This window comes from Diadema antillarum, unplaced genomic scaffold, assembly GCF_040938485.1.
Source record: "Diadema antillarum isolate AM-2024a unplaced genomic scaffold, OU_Dant_1.0 seq00002265_RagTag, whole genome shotgun sequence".
NCBI lineage: Eukaryota > Metazoa > Echinodermata > Echinoidea > Diadematoida > Diadematidae > Diadema > Diadema antillarum.
Window position 1 is genome coordinate 133,173 of NW_027272894.1, and position 20,683 is coordinate 153,855.

Genomic DNA, 20,683 nt, shown 5'->3' on the forward strand with positions numbered 1-20,683 from the left:
GCGTGCATTTAAATTTCACGATATTAAAATTGACTGATTTTTTTTTTTTTTTTTTGGGGGGGGGGATTGATTTTATTGGTTCCTGCATTATATCATTGCTCATGCAGATACATACACATATATTACATACATTGTAGCACTCGTACGTAATACATAACATATAGGAAAATAGGAGGGAGGGGTGACTTGCATAGAGATAGGATAGAAGAAAGGAGAGAGGAGAGATCTGTCTGCTTTCGCTAATACACAAAGTTAGATCACCTGGATCACTAAATAGTAAAGCATTGCAAAGTATTTTCTCACCAAGGTACAGGTGAACAGTTACAGGTCATGGTCGGTTACATAACATTACGCAATACATTCAGAACGGCGATATTTCCACGAGGGAATTTCATATACAATACAATTACAATGACATTATAAGCATATAAAATGTATGCGATCATTTTGGTTTTACAGTATATACACGATCAGTCCTCTGTGAAGGAAGTGATTAACGAGATAGCACATAAGTACATCCTTTAAAACAAACTTTAAATCCTTTTTATAAAACACAATGTCCATAATGTATTTCATAATCGTAACAGCTTTACACCCTTCGAGAGACGGGTAACCCTAATGGAAATAAAATTCACGGTATGCTGAACACATTATTTTAAAATCCCTTTACACATAGTATTGCGATGAATTATTAATAACTTTCCACAATTTTGAGTTGTCACCAATAAACTCATAACTTATATTAGGTAAAGTTTAAACCTTTAGATTTAATAAATGTATGGATATTTCCGAATCAGTGGATTTGATTTTTCAGATGCAATTATTTATGTGTGATTTATTTTTTATGTAGAATTGTATTTTGAAATTGAATAGTATTTGTTTTGATATAGTACTTCCTCTATGGATTCTCTTTATGCTTATTGTGAAGGATTATTGTACAATTTTGTATGTACATTTCCATCAATTGGACGCAATTCAGCATCTGGGCTGCTGTGTTCCATTCCTGCTTTGACGAAATAAACTGATATCTATGTTTGTTTGGGTTTTATTTTTCTTGAGAATTGTATTTCTGGTGACCTTTATGTTGCTATTGTCCGCCGTGTTGTAAATTTCGATTCCCTACGAGAAGCATCCGCTGCTCAGCGCTCCTGGAATATCACTTCGTAGGGCTTCGGGAGCAAACTTAAGGATCGGTGGCCGTAGCTAAAGTCAGCCTTGGCTCCCGGGGGAAGAGATACCTTGAACCGCTGCATGATGTTGGTGAAGAAGAGAAACATTTCCATCTTGGCCAGCTGCTCACCGAGACATTTGCGACGACCTGTCAATCAAAGACAAAAAAAATAGCAATCCATAACTATCATAATGATTATCACGATGAGAAACATTTCAATAATGATGATAATGAAGATGAAATGATATCAATAATGGTATGAAGTGATTAAAAATCGTATTTGTTGATGATAAAATCTAATGTACCTCCTTGTGACTCCCGATTTATAAATTTCTCTCAATAACAATCAACCGGGTAAAGGTCATGCTCACCTGCGCCGAAGGGCATGAACGCGTCGTGCTTCACAAAGCTCTTCCCATCTTTGGACAGAAAACGCTCAGGTCGGAACACTTCCGGGTCGCCCCACACTTTGGGGTCATGATGGATGTACAAGATGTTCATCCCGATGTTTGTTCCCTTTGGAATGTCGTAGTCCTTGATCTTCATATCAGCCGTGGCTCGATGCGGGACACCGATGGGAGCTATAGGCCGAAATCGCAGCGTTTCTGTCAGGACCCCTTGGGTGTACGGCATTGTCTTTTGATGCTCGTATGACGGCGCTGCGTCGAATCCGATCTCTCGTTGTATTTCAGCAACGACCTGTAAACGTTCCGTTAAGATGTCGATTACTATTATGAAAGTATTGATTCAAAGCTCAAAATACGTTCCGATTGGTTCGTCTATTGTCGTTTTCATGCAACTTGGAGGTTGAGCCAAAAATGGCGTTACTTTGCTCGAAAGTTCAGACAAACTTTAAAGTTAACCACCTATAGGGATAAATATGCTGGCCTCGGGTTTCTAGGTACCACTAGATCCTATCCAGTCAGCTAACCAACAACAAGAACAAAATTGAAGACAGCCGAGTCGAACGTTGCACTCATGTCTTTATTCAATCTTCCACCTTGTTGTGCATGCGCATGAGCCCAAGTGCGTGTGCGCATATGTGCAAATGAACGGTAAAACTGCAAATGAAACAATGAATGATACACTGTATGAATATATCAAACATACATTTCTTTGGATCACAATAAATTGAATGTATATGGATATAATGCTCCATTAACACACAAAAAGGTTTGCTTCTTCTGAACAAACAATAGTACACTGTCTTGTACTGCATCATTATACATACACATTTTGTATCCATGCATGAATTCACTACACATTATGAAATGGCAGCTTTATAATGTCATTATCCATCCACTGTCACACTGTATCAATGTTATTACACTTTGTAGGTGACACTGTAGCAATATTCATGTTCTATTGCAATGTCTACAACAAAAATAATACATGTATTTAGAGGCCGTGATATGCATGTAAAGACCCTATACCAGACTTACAGACTTGTGATCTTCCAAGCCTATAGAAGCTTAGCCCTTCTGGATGCATTCTGATTGCGATCCTGTCCCAAGCTGTGAAATAATACAGTAAGTTGCAAAGAATTGTATGGAAAATGCAAAATAACTTACATCACACATTATATGCCTACATATGTGGCACTACGCTTGCCTTCGTACATTTGAGCAAGGCAAATTATACTTTCCCTTAAGCCAGAGCTGCTTAAGATGCCTTAATAACGTACACTTCATATCACATGAAAATGTAAAAATATTTCAGCCTGTACGCTACCATACATCAAACCACATACGTGTACTTATGAGAATGTACTACGTAAAGCACGTATGTCAAAACACAAAAACACAAAAGACAGTCTTTTATTCATCCTGACGTCCAAATGCATTATTTAGACTGAAACTGTCCACACAGCAAAATTATCACTAATCTTCATCATTACTGATATCGAATCCAACCTCATGAAGTCATATCTACTTTTAAATCTTCACCTGGAAATGTTACTCAACAGAGTTGCTTAAATGTCAAATTCTGTCTTACAGAAGTTGTGAATTAATTCTGAATGTATTACTACCATATAAACCAAGTTCTGAATACTGCTCTACACAACATATCAGCTCACGGCCAAGTGATAACACAAAATCAATGCGAGTCTGCGGCGCTACAATTACTACAAAAACTCTTTACACGCAAAGTACAATACGCAGTGCGTAGCTGTCAATCCTACGCTATATCAATACGCACCGTACATAACCTACACTAGCGTTACTTACGCTAGACCGTCCATGAAATCCGGACACACAAAAGGCATTTAAATTCTCTTTTATCAAGAATTGTGAACAACGAAATAATCGTAAACTTACGCAGAACCATCAGATGCAAGACTTCCATCCGGGATTCTGTGATTATCGTAAGATAATCTTACAAAATTGTTGCATTTTTGCTAGAGTCACGAACGAGCAAACCGTCGGTTCGTGCGCCATCTTTCTAGCCCATTACGAAAGGCCGAAAATCACACTACTATATATTGCGCGCGCGCATACACTTTACACACAATCACTGCTACATTTGATGCGCTAACACTAGCCTACGTATGGGAAGCCGAAATTGCAAAAACAATTCAGCGCGAACAGCACACTCCCCCCCCCCCCAACGTCCGATGGACGTTAAAACTTTCAAAACTTAAAATGTTACCTAGGATGTCCACAACACATCTTCTAATGGTTGAATACAGACACACATAACTTATGGTACACATTACATGCGAAATGTAAACTCTAAAACTGAACAATTATCAACAAGTGGCCTTCAAACTGACCATGAACAGGCGTTTACTCCGCCTCAACCAACAAAATTAACTCCTGGATTGGCCTACAATAGGTTTTTCCAGTTGCAGGCAGACGTACTTCAACTTGACGGACTAAACCATCATCTCCAGAACCAACACTCTCAACGATCCCAAGAGGCCACTGGTTTCGTTTGACCTCCCTGTCTCTCAACAGGACTATGTCACCCTTCATGACATTCCTCTCCGTACTTGTCCATTTGCGCCTCTGCTGAAGGCTTTGCAAGTAGCGGAGTCTCCACTGTTTCCAAAACCTGTCGGCCAGGATTTGGACACGTTTCCACTGAGCAGTGTACATGTTACGCTTGCAATCCTCGACAAGCACTTCTTCTATGCTCCCATGTTTCTGAGTCAAGAGCACCGAAGGTGAGAGGAAAGATGTGTCCTCTGGATCAGAACTCAGAGGAACACGAGGTCTAGCATTCACGATGGCCATTGCTTCCATCATGAATGTGACCAAAGTCTCATGAGTGAAACTTTTCTCTTTAGCCTCGAGCAGATACCACTGAGAATTCTCTTGAATAGTCCTACCATTCTTTCCCAGGCTCCTCCCATGTGTGGGGCATGGGGTGGATTTAGCTTCCACTCTGTGTTGTTCCTCTCAAGAAAGGTGCGAAACACCTTGTCGTTCAAGTCTCCCACAAAATTTGATCCTCTATCGGACCAAAAGGTTTCCACTTTGCCTCGCACAGCCATGAATCGCCGCAGTGCATTGATACATGACGAAGTGCTCAGTTCCTCAAGAACTTTGATATGAAGAGCTCTGGAGGTCAAGCAGGAGAATATCATTCCCCACCTCTTGCTTTTGGCAGCACCTCCTCTGGTCTTCCTGGTGACCACTTCCCATGGTCCGAAGCAATCATCGCCAACCTGGGAAAAAGGAGGTCCGATCTTCAGACGCTCTTGAGGGAGGTCAGCCATGCGTTGGAGCACAGTCTTCCCTCTGAGTTTGCGGCAGATCACACAACGGTGGATAACGGCAGATATGACTCTCTTGCCCCCAATAATCCAAAACCCAGCATCACGCAGAGAACCTTCTGTCAACTGTCTGCCAGGGTGCCCATTATTGTGATAGTGCATCACAAGGAGCTTGGCAATGCAAATCAAACCATCTTGGTTCAGGATGGGTGCTAAGTCCCGTATTGAGGAGTTAGAAGGCAGAGGTACACCCTCTCTGAGACATTCATATTCCTCATGGAAGATCTGCTTCTGTACTTCCTTCACGATCATCATCTCTGCATGACGTACAGATTCAACATTTGTGTTGCTACATGTGTGCCAGCCATGGCAACCATTGCCACTCCTGGAGCTGAATGAGTGAGCAATGTGTATGAGCAGAAGGAACGCTCTGACTAAGCTTTTCCAGGTTGAGAACTTTTCAAACCTTGGAACAAGTCCTTGCAGTTCCACACTGGTTTTGGTGACCTGGATGTTCACTCCTTGCTTTATCTCTTCATCTAGGTCAGGATCTACAAGTGGAAATTCCGACACTGGATTCACTACTTCCCGAGTAGCTATCTTCTGAGGACCGGTAAGTCACGATGAGCCTTTCATCTCATGATGAACCTTACTCAAGGAGTATCCCATGAACTCCGTTGAGGAATCGAGGACTCCTCTGATTTTGCCTTTCTTTTTGGGATGATAAACCCCAACTAGCGGTAGGTAACAGCACTCTTCATGTGCATTAAGAGGTGGTGCCACCTCTGCCTGACCTTGGGAAATCATCCCTTCCATGAATGTCGACATGTGTTCTCTCTTGATTGGATCCCTCACCATATTAGTCTGGAGGATCTGAGCTCTTTTCAAAGCTTGTGAACGATTGTTGGGAAGGCGATCCCTTCGCTCTTTGAAGGGTAGTGGAGCTGTCCACTTGCCATTTTTCAGGCCTCCCTTCTCTACCATCAAACGGACAAACTGTTGTTCCTCGATTGACAGACTGATACTGTCATCTTCATTGTCAAAGAGGTGTTTCAACCTGAACTCGTTCGGACAGGGTTCAAGACATGTGGGCCGGCCCGTAGAAAGAATCTGAGTGCGCAAGGGGGAAATCCTTACTGTCTGTCCAGCACTTCGGTGGACCCCTTGAAGGCACACATCACCAATGATAACCCAGCCAAGGCATAACTTCTGTGCGAATGGAGAGTCAGGTGGTCCAATCTTTTGGTCTAGGACATGGTGCGCCTCAACTACATCCCTGCCTATCAACAGAGTTGCTGTGCAATTGTGATCAACTGGTGGGATCTCAACGCTCCTCAAATGATCATATACCTGGACTATCTCCGGAGTAGGAATCTCATCCTTGAAATCCGGAATGTATGAACACTCTGTGACTGTTGGCAACTCCAAACAGACAGTGCCATGGATATCCTCCACCACAAAATCATCAGCGCATCTACCGTGAGCAGACACTTCTCCACTGCATGTGCGTAGAGTGTAGCTAATCTCATCATAGGCAACATCGAACTTATCTAGGAGTGTAGATGTGGCTATGGTCTTATTACTTTGGTCATCTATGACTGCATACGTCTTGACCACATTGCTCTTATCCCTCTTTGATCTCACAAGTACTGGAACAATCTTTGCACAGGATTTGCCTCCTATGCATTTTGAACCCTTCATCTTGGAGCATGCACTTGTGATGTTGGTTCGAGGATTGTCTTTGGGAGGGTCTTCAGGTTTCTGCGTACTCTTCGCAGATTCGTTACTATTCTCCCAATGAAGAATCGTTAAGTGGCGTTGACTTCCACATGATTCGCATTTCACCCTTGCCTTGCACTCCCGGGCTGCATGTCCCGGGAGGCAGCACCTGAAACACAGCTGGTACTGCTTGAGAAGATTCTTCTTCTCAGGTACCGTTTTTGCAAGGAATACCTTGCACTCAACGATCGAATGTGGCTTCTTGTGGATAGGACAAAACTCCTTTGAAGCCGAAGGACGAACCTCCTTCACGTCAGTAGCCCTGACACTGACCGTTTTCTTTGCAACCTCCTGATGCTTCATGTCACGAGGCAACATGAAGCTGGGATCATTGCGAATCTTCGCGTGATAGCGAACAAACTCGCTGAACACCTTGAAAGGAGGGAAAGTCACCCGGTATCTTTCCTTGTACCGGGATCCCTCCATTACCCACTTCTCCTGGAGATTGTAGGGCAACTTCTGCACTAAGGCCTGCAACCCTCTGGCAGAATCCAGACGCAGCAATCCTGGGAAATCCCCATTCTCTTTAGCATACTCGATCTCCAGGAGCAAATGACCAAACTGCTCTAGTTTTTCGTTCTCCCTATGTGTTAATCTAGGGAAATCTTCAATCCTCTGTTGAAGATCGTGTTCTACTGCCTCTGGGGAGCCATACTTCCTGTCAAGGAGTTCCCACATTCTACTCACACCAACATTCGGTCGGTCAACATGAATGTCATGAATGGCAGAGACCAGTTGGGAAGATTCCTTACCCAACCACTTCATGATCAAACCCATCTCTTGGGATTGTGTCAGCTGGAGCTCTGTGATAACGCGTCCGAGCGTAGCTTTCCAGGATCTGTAACTGAATGCACGGTCATTGAATTTAACCAAGCCACTTGACACCAATTCCTTAAGCAATACATTACTTATGTCAGAAACTACGTTTACAGTGTCTAAGTTAGGTGGGATAGCAGCGCCTTCCCTACGATTAACATTCTTTGTCTCATTGTCACACTTGGACATCCCAACATACTGGGATGAATACACACCATCTTCAGGAGGTACACCAAGTTTTGTTTGTACTTGACCTTCCTGATTTTCTTTTACAAACTTAGGGGAGGGAATTGAACTCCCCTGGTTGATGTGATTTCCATCAACTGGAATCTTACCATCTACATCAAGTGAGGACAAATAATCCTCCACACGTTCATTGACATCTTTTTGCATAAGATTCAATTCAACACCTTTTACAGACTCTTCGCATTCGTTTAAGCCTGCTTCGAGGACAGAAACCTGCACTGCTGCTACAGCAGCATCTCTTTCTGCCTCTAACACTACACGTTCTGCATCCTGCTTCGCAAGATCTGCTTCCTGAGCAGCCCTTTGTTTTGCAAGATATGCTTCCTTTCTAGCAAATTCTAACCTAACTCTAGTTGCCTCTGCTTTTGCACGAGCTAATAAAGCCTCAGAGGCCACTGACGAATGTCTACTTGCATTAGACGGTCTCAAAGACACGCTCCCCGTCTCACGTCTGTCACCCTGCGTGGACAGCGACGGCATTTGCGGTGACTCCGTTCCTTGTTGTCGAGGTTCTGTTTTCGTTGACATGATGAAACCTTGCGTACGGTAAGCGATGTGAAATCTCTTCACTCTGCCTGACGATTCAGTCCTTTACTTCGCCTGAAGATAAGTCTCGTTACTCGGCCCGAAGAATAAGTCTTTTTACTCGGCCCGAAGAATAAGTCTTTTTACTATGCTGGCCTCGGGTTTCTAGGTACCACTAGATCCTATCCAGTCAGCTAACCAACAACAAGAACAAAATTGAAGACAGCCGAGTCGAACGTTGCACTCATGTCTTTATTCAATCTTCCACCTTGTTGTGCATGCGCATGAGCCCAAGTGCGTGTGCGCATACGTGCAAATGAACGGTAAAACTGCAAATGAAACAATGAATGATACACTGTATGAATATATCAAACATACATTTCTTTGGATCACAATAAATTGAATGTATATGGATATAATGCTCCATTAACACACAAAAAGGTTTGCTTCTTCTGAACAAACAATAGTACACTGTCTTGTACTGCATCATTATACATACACATTTTGCATCCATGCATGAATTCACTACACATTATGAAATGGCAGCTTTATAATGTCATTATCCATCCACTGTCACACTGTATCAATGTTATTACACTTTGTAGGTGACACTGTAGCAATATTCATGTTCTATTGCAATGTCTACAAAAAAAATAATACATGTATTTAGAGGCCGTGATATGCATGTAAAGACCCTATACCAGACTTACAGACTTGTGATCTTCCAAGCCTATAGAAGCTTAGCCCTTCTGGATGCATTCTGATTGCGATCCTGTCCCAAGCTGTGAAATAATACAGTAAGTTGCAAAGAATTGTATGGAAAATGCAAAATAACTTACATCACACATTATATGCCTACATATGTGGCACTACGCTTGCCTTCGTACATTTGAGCAAGGCAAATTATACTTTCCCTTAAGCCAGAGCTGCTTAAGATGCCTTAATAACGTACACTTCATATCACATGAAAATGTAAAAATATTTCAGCCTGTACGCTACCATACATCAAACCACATACGTGTACTTATGAGAATGTACTACGTAAAGCACGTATGTCAAAACACAAAAACACAAAAGACAGTCTTTTATTCATCCTGACGTCCAAATGCATTATTTAGACTGAAACTGTCCACACAGCAAAATTATCACTAATCTTCATCATTACTGATATCGAATCCAACCTCATGAAGTCATATCTACTTTTAAATCTTCACCTGGAAATGTTACTCAACAGAGTTGCTTAAATGTCAAATTCTGTCTTACAGAAGTTGTGAATTAATTCTGAATGTATTACTACCATATAAACCAAGTTCTGAATACTGCTCTACACAACATATCAGCTCACGGCCAAGTGATAACACAAAATCAATGCGAGTCTGCGGCGCTACAATTACTACAAAAACTCTTTACACGCAAAGTACAATACGCAGTGCGTAGCTGTCAATCCTACGCTATATCAATACGCACCGTACATAACCTACACTAGCGTTACTTACGCTAGACCGTCCATGAAATCCGGACACACAAAAGGCATTTAAATTCTCTTTTATCAAGAATTGTGAACAACGAAATAATCGTAAACTTACGCAGAACCATCAGATGCAAGACTTCCATCCGGGATTCTGTGATTATCGTAAGATAATCTTACAAAATTGTTGCATTTTTGCTAGAGTCACGAACGAGCAAACCGTCGGTTCGTGCGCCATCTTTCTAGCCCATTATGAAAGGCCGAAAATCACACTACTATATATTGCGCGCGCGCATACACTTTACACACAATCACTGCTACATTTGATGCGCTAACACTAGCCTACGTATGGGAAGCCGAAATTGCAAAAACAATTCAGCGCGAACAGCACAATAAATAATTAATTCTAATTAAGAAAGATAAGCAATTAGATATGTGCCAATGGTGCTCTCTTTATAGTTAGCGATGTTGACACAGCTTTCTTGCGTGTTATTTCATATTTGTGAGCAACAACTGATAGGACATAAGCAATTGCTGCTCCTACGTAGCATTATGCAATTCTTAGATTCAATTCAATTCAGTTCAATTTTATTTCATACTTCTCGTATATCATTGCATCAAAAGTAATAGCACAAGTTCTTATACCTTGTCAATAATGTACAAAACAAACAAAAAACAAAATACGATGTACATACATGGTATACACAGTAGTCATAATGATAACTGGTCGAAATCTCGGTACGGGTTGTACAGAGAGAAAAATGACGGGACCTACGGTACATTTAGCAAACTTAAAAACAATTCGTACATCATTATTCTGCCCACCAGGCACTGCAGATTTTCAGTAGTACATATCTTCAGTAACTATAGGGCTTTTTACACTTGTAATTTTTTGCTTAGTCCCGTACCAACGGTGGGGCTAAAGGGGGGGGGGGGGCTTAGCCCCACCGTTGGTACGGGACTATCCTTAGCCAACTTTCTGTTTACACTCGTTTTTGCCAAAGTGGGCTAGCCCCACCGATAGTCCGGTAATATCTGGCCCTGCCAAATAGCAGGGTTAGCACCGCAATTGCGGTGCCAAGCAAGACTTTAGTGAGTGTAAACAGAACGAAAAAATAATCCGGGGCTAAGCGACGGAGACGAAGTCCGACCCCCACTGACCAATCAGAAACGAGGTAATCAAGTGCTGCCGGTGCGTGCGTGTACGTGTACAGTGCACAGCGTAATCATGAATATTCATGTGCTTTGGAAAGTCCGGGGCTAAGAAATACGAGTGCAAAAAGGTCAGTTTTCTCCTTAGCTCCGGACAAGAGATAGTACGGGACTAATTGGCCAGTGTAAAAAGCTGAAAAAATTGGTACGGGACTAACGATAGTCCTGGGTCAGAGAAAGTCCGGGGTTAAGAAACACAAGTGTAAAAAGGGCTTGAAATGAAACACTGTATCATTATAACTGGCTGTCACCATTGGCAGGAGAATGGCTATTAGTTTAAAGGAGCACGTTTTTAGTAATTCGTGTGTCACCTTTTCCTGGATATCAGGATACGCAGCCATGAAAAGAATCACCCACGTCATTGTTGTTGATGTTGTTTCCGTCCCTGCGGCGAAGAAATCGAAAGCGATGGTCGTCGCCTTCTCCGAACTTAGTTCCGACTTTTGTCCAATCTTTTCCAACTCATGCACTTGGTTGATGTACATATCGATGACGTCTCTGATGTCATGTGGGTCAAAGGTGTTTTCGTGCTCCTTCACTGCCTTATTCAAAAATTCTCTGATGCGGACGAGTTTATTTCTCCTCCCGTTGCGAATAAAAGTAGGAAAATACCTGATAAGAGTTCCTTCCTCGGCAGCTATGTCATTCAGGTATTGCGTGATATTCTGGAATACTGGATCCGAATATTCAAACCTGTGTCCAAAGGTGATGGCGCATATGATATTTCCGACGGCCAACACGAAGTTGGCATGTGGGTCTAGGAGGGCACCACCCTTGCTTGCAAAGGCGTCTTTCAGCATGCGCGCTTCTTCGTTGATCCGACTTTCCAAGCTCCTCTTGCCCATGCCGAAATTGCGCAGAGCGTTTAGGCCGAATCGCCTATGTTCGACCCAATCTGCGCCCTCTGAGAAGACCACTCCACCTGAGAAAAGGTATACAGATGAGAGATGATCGAGCAATCCGTTGGAGAGATGAAGAGATGTATGCACTTGATAGATCGGAAACTAGCAGGCAGTGACTGGACAGATACACACCTGTACCTTGTTGAGAAAATATTTTACTATGCCTTGCTGCATTATGATCAGTGATCCAGGTATAACTTTTTGTTAACTTGTAGTGAAAGCAGACAGGCATTCTTTCCTTTTTCCTTCCTTCTATCCTATCTCTACAAAAGTCATCTCTATTTTTCGATATTCTTATGCAATTCAAGCCACGCTTAAGCTGTAGCCCTTCTGTGTTATTCTTTTTATTGCTGATACGTTTTGCTGTACATTGTAAAGGAAACGGAGAAATTATTCTTTGCTAACAACTTATGTTCATGCATACGTATGGCACAATAATTACATATACATGTATGTGCAGTCAGTGATAATACAGGAACCAATAAATCAAATCAAAATCAAATCAAACACACTACAAAGCCAGAAACGTTAACGCTGATGAATACACATGACAATGTTAACTGTAGTTTGAACAAAATACAATGTAGCAAGCTCAAATAAAGTTAAGTGCAAGCAGACTATGCCCTGTTAATATCATGTGATCTTCAGCACCTTGATGATGGAGAGACCTGATGTTAAAGAGACAGGTGGTGCTGATGAGGGAGAAACGATTGAAATGTAAAAGAGAGAAGGACACTCTGACCAGAAATATATTGGTCAAGTAAAGCTGAAGATGGATCCAGATAGGCTGACATAATATAAATGCATACTCAATGATGCCTCGCTCGGATGACTTCATTAGTTTGATCAACTTGCTACTTCTCTTAGCATTTATACCATAAGTTAATCATAAACATTATATACTATACTTTGTACATCCCGTAAACTTTGTAATATTCTCGATATCTTATATTTTGCATTTTACTTCACTTCTGACATTGCTATACTGTACTAAAACCCTATGTTTTATTTTTGGAGCCCACATTCTACAAGCCTTGCTTTTTAGTGGGTTCCTCATATTACACGTCAATTATAAATGTCCTTATATATTTGTGCATTATTGGTTCAAACTGACCATTGTGTGAAAAACATTTCTTCTTCAAATCAAATGGAATATAAAATTTGTATGAAATGTGGAATATGGAACATGAATGAAAAAGAAATATATATATATAGACATGAAAGGCACATAGATAATTGGGTAAGGAAAATAACTACTGTGATGCCAGACGATCTCTTACCATTGTATTTCACAAATGCCTTGAATTCTGGATCCGGTTCCCTTCCCGTTGTGACGTCAGCTTTCTTCACGAGAATTTCGTTCACCAGTTCGGGGTTGCCAAGAACACCATCTTTCTATCACCCAAGGTGAAGTACATAACGTCTCCATATCTATAAATGACAAGAAATGTCATAAAAAATGTGACGGTTTAGCATTAACAGTTGAATTTGAAATGGAAAAATAATATACTTTATTATAAAATGGGTTCAAGAATGTAGCCAATAGGAAGCGCTGAAATGAGTCACGTGTGCTTTGGTTATTCTAGTCCCATTGCACTGCGTGTTAAATCCTATTGCCGATCGTCTGTGCGCGCGGCGGCTCCTTTGAATTGCATGCATACGCGCTGTCAATCCTGTAAAAAACTTCTAGTTCGGGCTGCCGGCCGGCCGGCCTGTCTTCCCTTGTGCATGCATAACATGTGTGGCGTACGTATACGTACAGTACAGTAGACCAAGCGTTGTGGGACCGGACGCGTACATGGAGTCACTTTGAAGGGCAAATCCAACGATTTAGCAGGTTAATTCTCACGCCGTTTTCAAAGTATGTTGTCTAGTAGGCCTATATGAGGAGTCTATATCAAGTCTTTAAGGTAAAGGGTGCATATTCTATGTAAAATAAGTAAGTTTTCATGCGGGAACTTGAGTGTCCGGAAAGCCAACCCCCCATCATACTTGTGCGGGATATCCGAGTGCGACGTGCGTAAATGTTTGGGACGACCATCTTCGGACGTCTTGACTCACAAAGGTACGTGAAAAACGCTGAAAAATGCTTTTAGTTTTCGAATTTTCGACCCATTTTATAAAACAAATGATGCACAGGATTATTTCGTGGCGTTAGTGGAGGCGTATAGCTCACTCTCGGGTATTTACAATGTAGTGCATGTCTCGAGTACGCTATACGCCTCCACTAACGCACTCTATCCTGTGCATCATTTGTATATTATTACCCAGCAGTGCAGTATGTATTCATCTCAACATTTCCATTGCGTGCTCTCTGAGAGGGGTCCGAAATTTTTAACATCACTGCATGCTCTCACAACTGAAAATAAAACGAACCACCCCGACCCGCATCTCTTAGCTCGTATTAGATAAAGATTATGCATTAACTAATCCGGATATTAAAAGTCAGCAAAATCTTGTAATGAGCTTATTAGGCATGGTTGTCAAAGACTACCCCTTAAAATCACCTTATTCTTATGCTTTATTTTAAGTTTTTATTTCAACTTTACAGGGGGAATATTGCTTCAGTGATGATAATGAAAAAAAAATGAATATATTGATCTTCAGTTCAAAGCCATGTCTTTCCTTCAGAACCTCTCAGCGGAGTTTGAGAAGAAAAACAAAACAAAACCATGCATATTTCAGGAGTGCAGTGAAAGAAATTGATCAAGTTGAATGTGTGACGCGAATGATACAAAACAGTGCGTGTATTTCATATTACTTTTAATGTTCTTTATTTCAAACATTATGGGTCAATCCAGAGGAAGCATTTTTTCACCTTTTTTACGTAAAACCGGCAGTGTTTACTGAAAAGACCAGGTATTCGTTTTCTTTTCTGCTGCAAGTCAGGAAATGAAAGCTAGAAGATAACGTCGCATCGTCACATCTCCATTTCTCACTTTCTTGACGTGTCGAGAAGAGGAGATTTCATATCTCGAGCTCTCATCTTCTTGAACAGATCTCAAAACTTTCCTTGTCGCCTTCTCGCTGACCCGTAAAGATCGTCCTTCGTAAAGATCGTAAGGACGATCTTATCTCATATTATGCCGTTGGACTAACTCGGACCAGAGTATTCTCAAAGGCGAACAAAATTATCCAGTCTTCTCGGCGGTAGTTAGGCTTATACGCTTTCGTACAAAATCATTGATTAATTCCATTCACATGGCCCTTCGCCTAAAATTAGGGGACCTTGGAACGCAACTATCATCAAAGTTAGCTAACTACGTTAAGTCCGCATGACCGTAACTTAAATTTGAAAGTTAAGGAGGAAAGAAGAGAACGATGGTGGGCGCTATCTTCTCACCTTTTGGAGAGGTCGTAGATGACTAAAATTGGATTCTTGAAGGTACTAGAGAACGCAAAGAAGTAGTTCTGCGGCCAGGGGAGGCTGGTAGGCCCTGGTGGAAGATTGTAGCGTCTACGACCCTTGGTACTCCTCAGCACCCAACTCAAGCCGAGACAAAACACAACACCAAGTAGAACACCGGTCTGCCCGACTTCGGAGAACGCGTTGATCACGAGGTTGATCATGATGATGACGTCGACGAGAACTGCGTCTGGGAAAAAAAAAGAAAATGTTTTAAAAAATGTTACAGAACTTAGTTTGTGAAATCATATTATTGCTAGGTGCCTAGTTAATTTTCATATGTCGCCACGAAGAAGTTTGTATATGTACGAATATTCAAGCAGAAAGACATAAAACATATTTGGGAGGGAGCATATCGTCCTCCTACACCATACCTGCATAATCACAACTATAAGTCAAATACCTAAACTCTGGTAAGCAATGGATCCAGTAAACCAAGTCAGCAAGTTGGGCAATTTCCCTACCAAACGGGGCAAGCATGTTTATGAAAGATTAGTATTCCAATTACTGGGTTTACCTTTAAATCTAATATGACAAAACTTTAACATTATAGGAGGGGGTGTCTTCGGGCAATGTAACCGTTCTACGGCTTTACTTCTCTCACACAACCATCCGATAAGATAATAACAAATAGAACCTCTACAACATACCTTCTTAAAAAGAATATGTATATATATATATATATATATATATTTTTTTTTTTTTTTTTTTTTTTACATTTCCCTATCAAACACATTCGATTTTTCCACATCTGTTGGCTCTGTATAAAATGACCAAAACGCAAATACATGTAGCTTGAATAGGTTCTCTGCGTTTCGATTCGAATTGATTGTAAAAGAGAAAATAAATTTCAAACTGAGACTATGTTTTAAATTGGAAGGTGGAGATTAAAAAAAAAAAAAACAACCACAACGTATCAGAACTGGAATAAAGACAGATTATGTCTTGACAGAGCTTTGAAGAAATTGGCCATTCGAGAAGAAATGCTTGTAAAACAAAGAACACCAGTAAAAACATGCTTATTCGACTTTTCAAGTAAAGAAAAAATTTTACATAACGTCCTGTAAGCATTATTTTCTTCATCAGCACTTAAGCGCTCAGTAATTCCATGTTCCCGTTCACGTACCCTGGTTTACAATGCATCGACACCTGATAGCCAGTAGTCCATTCTCATGTATACATATCATTGCTATCAAACAGAAAAAGAATTAGATAAAGGTATACTTACTTTGATTCTACAATGAAAAAATCAATTCTTGCACCGGAGTCTTGAGACTGGTCTTATTGAGACCAGCTACCTAATAATGAATAACTTCACCAGCCTGCATACAGCCATTTATATCCCCAAAAGAAAAACATTGTTCGAGGAAGCATAAGAAACCACGTGATCAAAGCCCACCATTAGAAAGACAACCTGTCTACGAGTGATAGGACTATGCCCTATACATGCAAATAATCATAGCTGAGCGCCTGGATAGAATTTCTTTTATCAAATCAAACCATTTCCACAACTGTATTTGACCCTATCTTAATAAGAACTTCAAAGACAACGGATGTAAAGTGTTTAGACAGGTGTTTGGGCCAGGAAAATGACGATGAACAAAGCATTCGTGTGTCAGAGACAGGTTAGGTAAATGCCCTCGAAAATTGAGGCAAGTATGAAAAAAAAAAAGGTCTCGCGAACCATTTGATTCCCCCCCCCCCCCCGAAAAAAAAGGTCGCGCGACCTCCTAATCATCTATACTGCAAGTAGTTGGACTGAAAAGTCATTTTCATTTTTATTAGGTTTTACTGTCCAATGTCGTAAAATTGTCCTTGATTTTCATTTCATTCCATTCAAACTCGTATGTTTGAAGCGGTGAAGTGACTTTGGTCAAACGATTTCACTTCTGTGCTTTCAAATTCGTTTTTTTTTTTTTAAGCGCCAAATTAAATGAGGGGCGCAAGTTGATATTCTGATGTATGGCATTCAATTTCGAGCTTAATTGGGCATGGATTCCAAGTTTATATATTCAATTAGTTATAATATGGACTCGATAAGCACTTGAAAGCATTTTCAATTTCGTTTTTGAGCAAACGATTTTCAAAATTGAGCATTCAATTCCATAATCCATTTATGTCCACTTGATCATTGAATGTGACTCTCATATTTACCTTAAAATTCATCATCGCGATCAATATTTGTTTATTTGAACATCCAGATTTTTTAGCTTATGATTGTTTGTTGGTTTGTTTTGTTGGTTTGTTCATTTCCGACTAAGAAGATGGCTGGATAGTCCATATTCAGCTATGCCAAGCTGGTCTTTCATGGGGTCCAGTTGGATGTGAGGTGGGACCTTCACCGGGTTAAACACTCTGCTCTTTGCGATGAATGAATGAAGCGGGATCTTTCACGTGCATGAGTTGTGACTCTCTCATACACGGGACCTCCATTGTATGTCCTATCCGAGGGACATAGTGTTTTGCCTCTTGCTAGAAGAACCCGGGCCCTTTATAGGATCGTCAGGCAGACGCGCTCCCGACTGAGCCAACACACCGCCCAAATTACCATTATGTAAACTTCAATAGAAATTATAGAATCCTCATTTCGTCATGTATATATGGCTTTCTTTGATTATCTCAAATTTACATCTTTATTTAATAAGATCATCAAATCGTCGGTTGAGAATGATAAGGGCGTTAAGTTGCCGCTAAACCCATAGTGTTCTTGACAACTTAACGCCCTTCTCATTCTCAACAGACGAAATTATGTTTGTAGCTATCACTTGACATCTTAATTTCAGTTATGATCATCATAATGATTTGTGATCGTTATTATAGTTTGTATACTTATTTGCATCATGTGTGATCTGGATGTAGACGTTCTTAAAATTCAATTGTAAATGCAGTATATAAGTTATGCATTTTTAATGACAATAGACTTTCTGATTTGAATGCTCCTGTTATGAACGTGTTAGCCTATTAGCGAATTTGAATACCTGGAAAGAGCTGGCGACGGGGGGAATCGGAATTGAAAAAAAAAAACACACACACACAAACGAAGAGTTTACCATAACAGCAATGCCAGGGAGCTTGTAGCCACATGGTATTACTATATTGTATGGAGAAAAACGCAGGGGTCGCGCGACCTTTTGTTACCATAAAAAGGGGTCACGCAACCTTTTTCTGCGACAAACTCCTACTGACGACATTGAATGAAGGTTCGGTTTTTTCGTGACGTTGACTTTACGATAATTGTCCCTCGTGCAATCTGTGCAACGATAATATGATAATGCACTCTATATACTCGAAGACATTACCAGATAAACATCGTCATGATTGTGTACATGGCTTATTTCAGCATTACTTACGAAAGGCCTTTATTCATGGATCTTACACGTAACACGTCTTTTCGTGGGTTTATGCCTTAAAACCTACTTGAGTGAATGTGATCCTTTGGACTAAGTGATAAAAAGGAAAAAGGCTGTGAAGAATGTGTGAAAAAAAAAAGGAAAGCAGACAAAGACAGAACGAAAGAATAAATGCTACAAGTATCAAAAAGAACAGAAAGGAAAGAAACACAAAAACTAGAAAAGCACTCCGAGGGAACACACCTCCTGAGAGCAGCCATGATTTCATAGGCAGTATACATCACAGTATATACACAAACATAAAGGCAGATAGGGTAGATACAATACATTAGGTAAAAATCTGATCATTCGGTGTTGGGTTGCTACGAGACGAAGCTTATTCTATTTCCTGGTATGACACCCTAATGCAGTTTGATTTTTGCCCTCGCATCCTCATGACACCTAATTTAATTGACTCTTTATTACTTCAAATATGAACACATTCTGCATGTTCAGTGTAAATCAGTTCATTCTGTTCTCGTGTTATTTTGTACACCAACAGACAGACAGACAAATAGACAGATAGACTGACGGACAGACAAACAAACGGAACCGAAAAAATGCCCCCTCCCCCCCCCCCCCCCCCGCGGCTGCAGGTTTCACCTTCTAGCGGAGATATATAAAAAGGAAGACAGATGTTGTGGACACGTGGTACATGACGATAGCGATGACGGCACAAAGCTTTATCCAAAATTCTAAAAGTTCATAACATCTAAACGGATGGTCCGATTTTCTATTACACACCAATAACACAATTATAAACACACAAATAAAGATATAAATTACTTTGATTGATTTTTTATAGTTGTAATTACATTATTCCAGTCAATGTCGGACACCTGTGTGATTTTTAATTTGTCGAGACATGTGATGAATATAAGACCACACACACACACACACACACACACACACACATATATATATATATATATATATATATATATATATATATATATATAATATTACATATATATGATATAATAAATAAATATATATGTGTATATATATATATATATATATATCATAAAATATACAAAAGATCAGGGCCCCATTTCATAAAAGGTTGATACGATGTCAACTCTTGCTGGAATGGCAATTGTCATGGTAACGACAAGAATCCAGCTTCCTGATTGGCTGTTGCTATTGGAAGTTGCCATTCCAGCAAGAGTTGCCGTCCTTACATCTTTTATGAAATGGGGCCCTGGCGAGTGTGAGCAACGAGTGCGACATAAATGGGGGCTTATCTGGAAATGCGAGTCTTCATTTCCGCTTGTATTTCTATTTAGACATCACATTCACATTGCAAGAGCACTGGAATTCATCAACACCATATATATATATATATATATATATATATATATATATATATATATATATACAAAAGATCTGGCGAGTGTGAGCAACGAGTGCGACATAAATGGAGGTTTATCTGGAAATGCGAGTCTTCAATTCTACTTTTATTTCAATTTAGACATCACATTCACGTTGCGAGAGCGCTGGAATTCATCAACAAAAACTCTACAATTCGTTAACGACATAGATATGTGTGTTGCCCCTCACATCAGACTAAAAGAATTTGATGTTTTGCTAAAAAAAAAAAAGAATCAAGCTATGGAATTCAGATCAGCAAATGTCGCTATTCAACAGTAGTATATACATGTACCCGTTCGCACCCCGTGGAGCAGTGGAGCTGTGGAGCGGTGGAGCTCCACAGCTAATGAATATTAATGAGCTCATGAATAGTAATGATCATGAATATGTATGAATATGTATTTATGTAAATAGACATGCATTATGTATGAGTGTGAGATATAATAGTCTGTGAATGGGTGTGGCAAAAGCAATAATGAATTGTGGAGCAGTGGAGCTCTCTGACCTAGCATATCAAATTAGTGAGCTTAAGCCATGAATATGTATGATTATGCATTTATGTTAACATTGTATAAACTATGCGTACGCTGTAGAGCTATGGAGCTTTGGAGCTGTAGAGCTGTGGAGCGGGAGTGACTCTCTTGCAACATCATGGCTAGTGTGGAGTGTGAGATGTTGTG

At 40.5% G+C, this 20,683-nt stretch overlaps 1 pseudogene; it reads right to left on the bottom strand.

The window, feature by feature from the left end:
- Positions 1 to 1,124: 1,124 nt before the first annotated feature.
- LOC139714401 (cytochrome P450 2J2-like) overlaps positions 1,125 to 20,683 on the bottom strand; it is a 32,619-nt pseudogene continuing 13,060 nt past the window's right edge.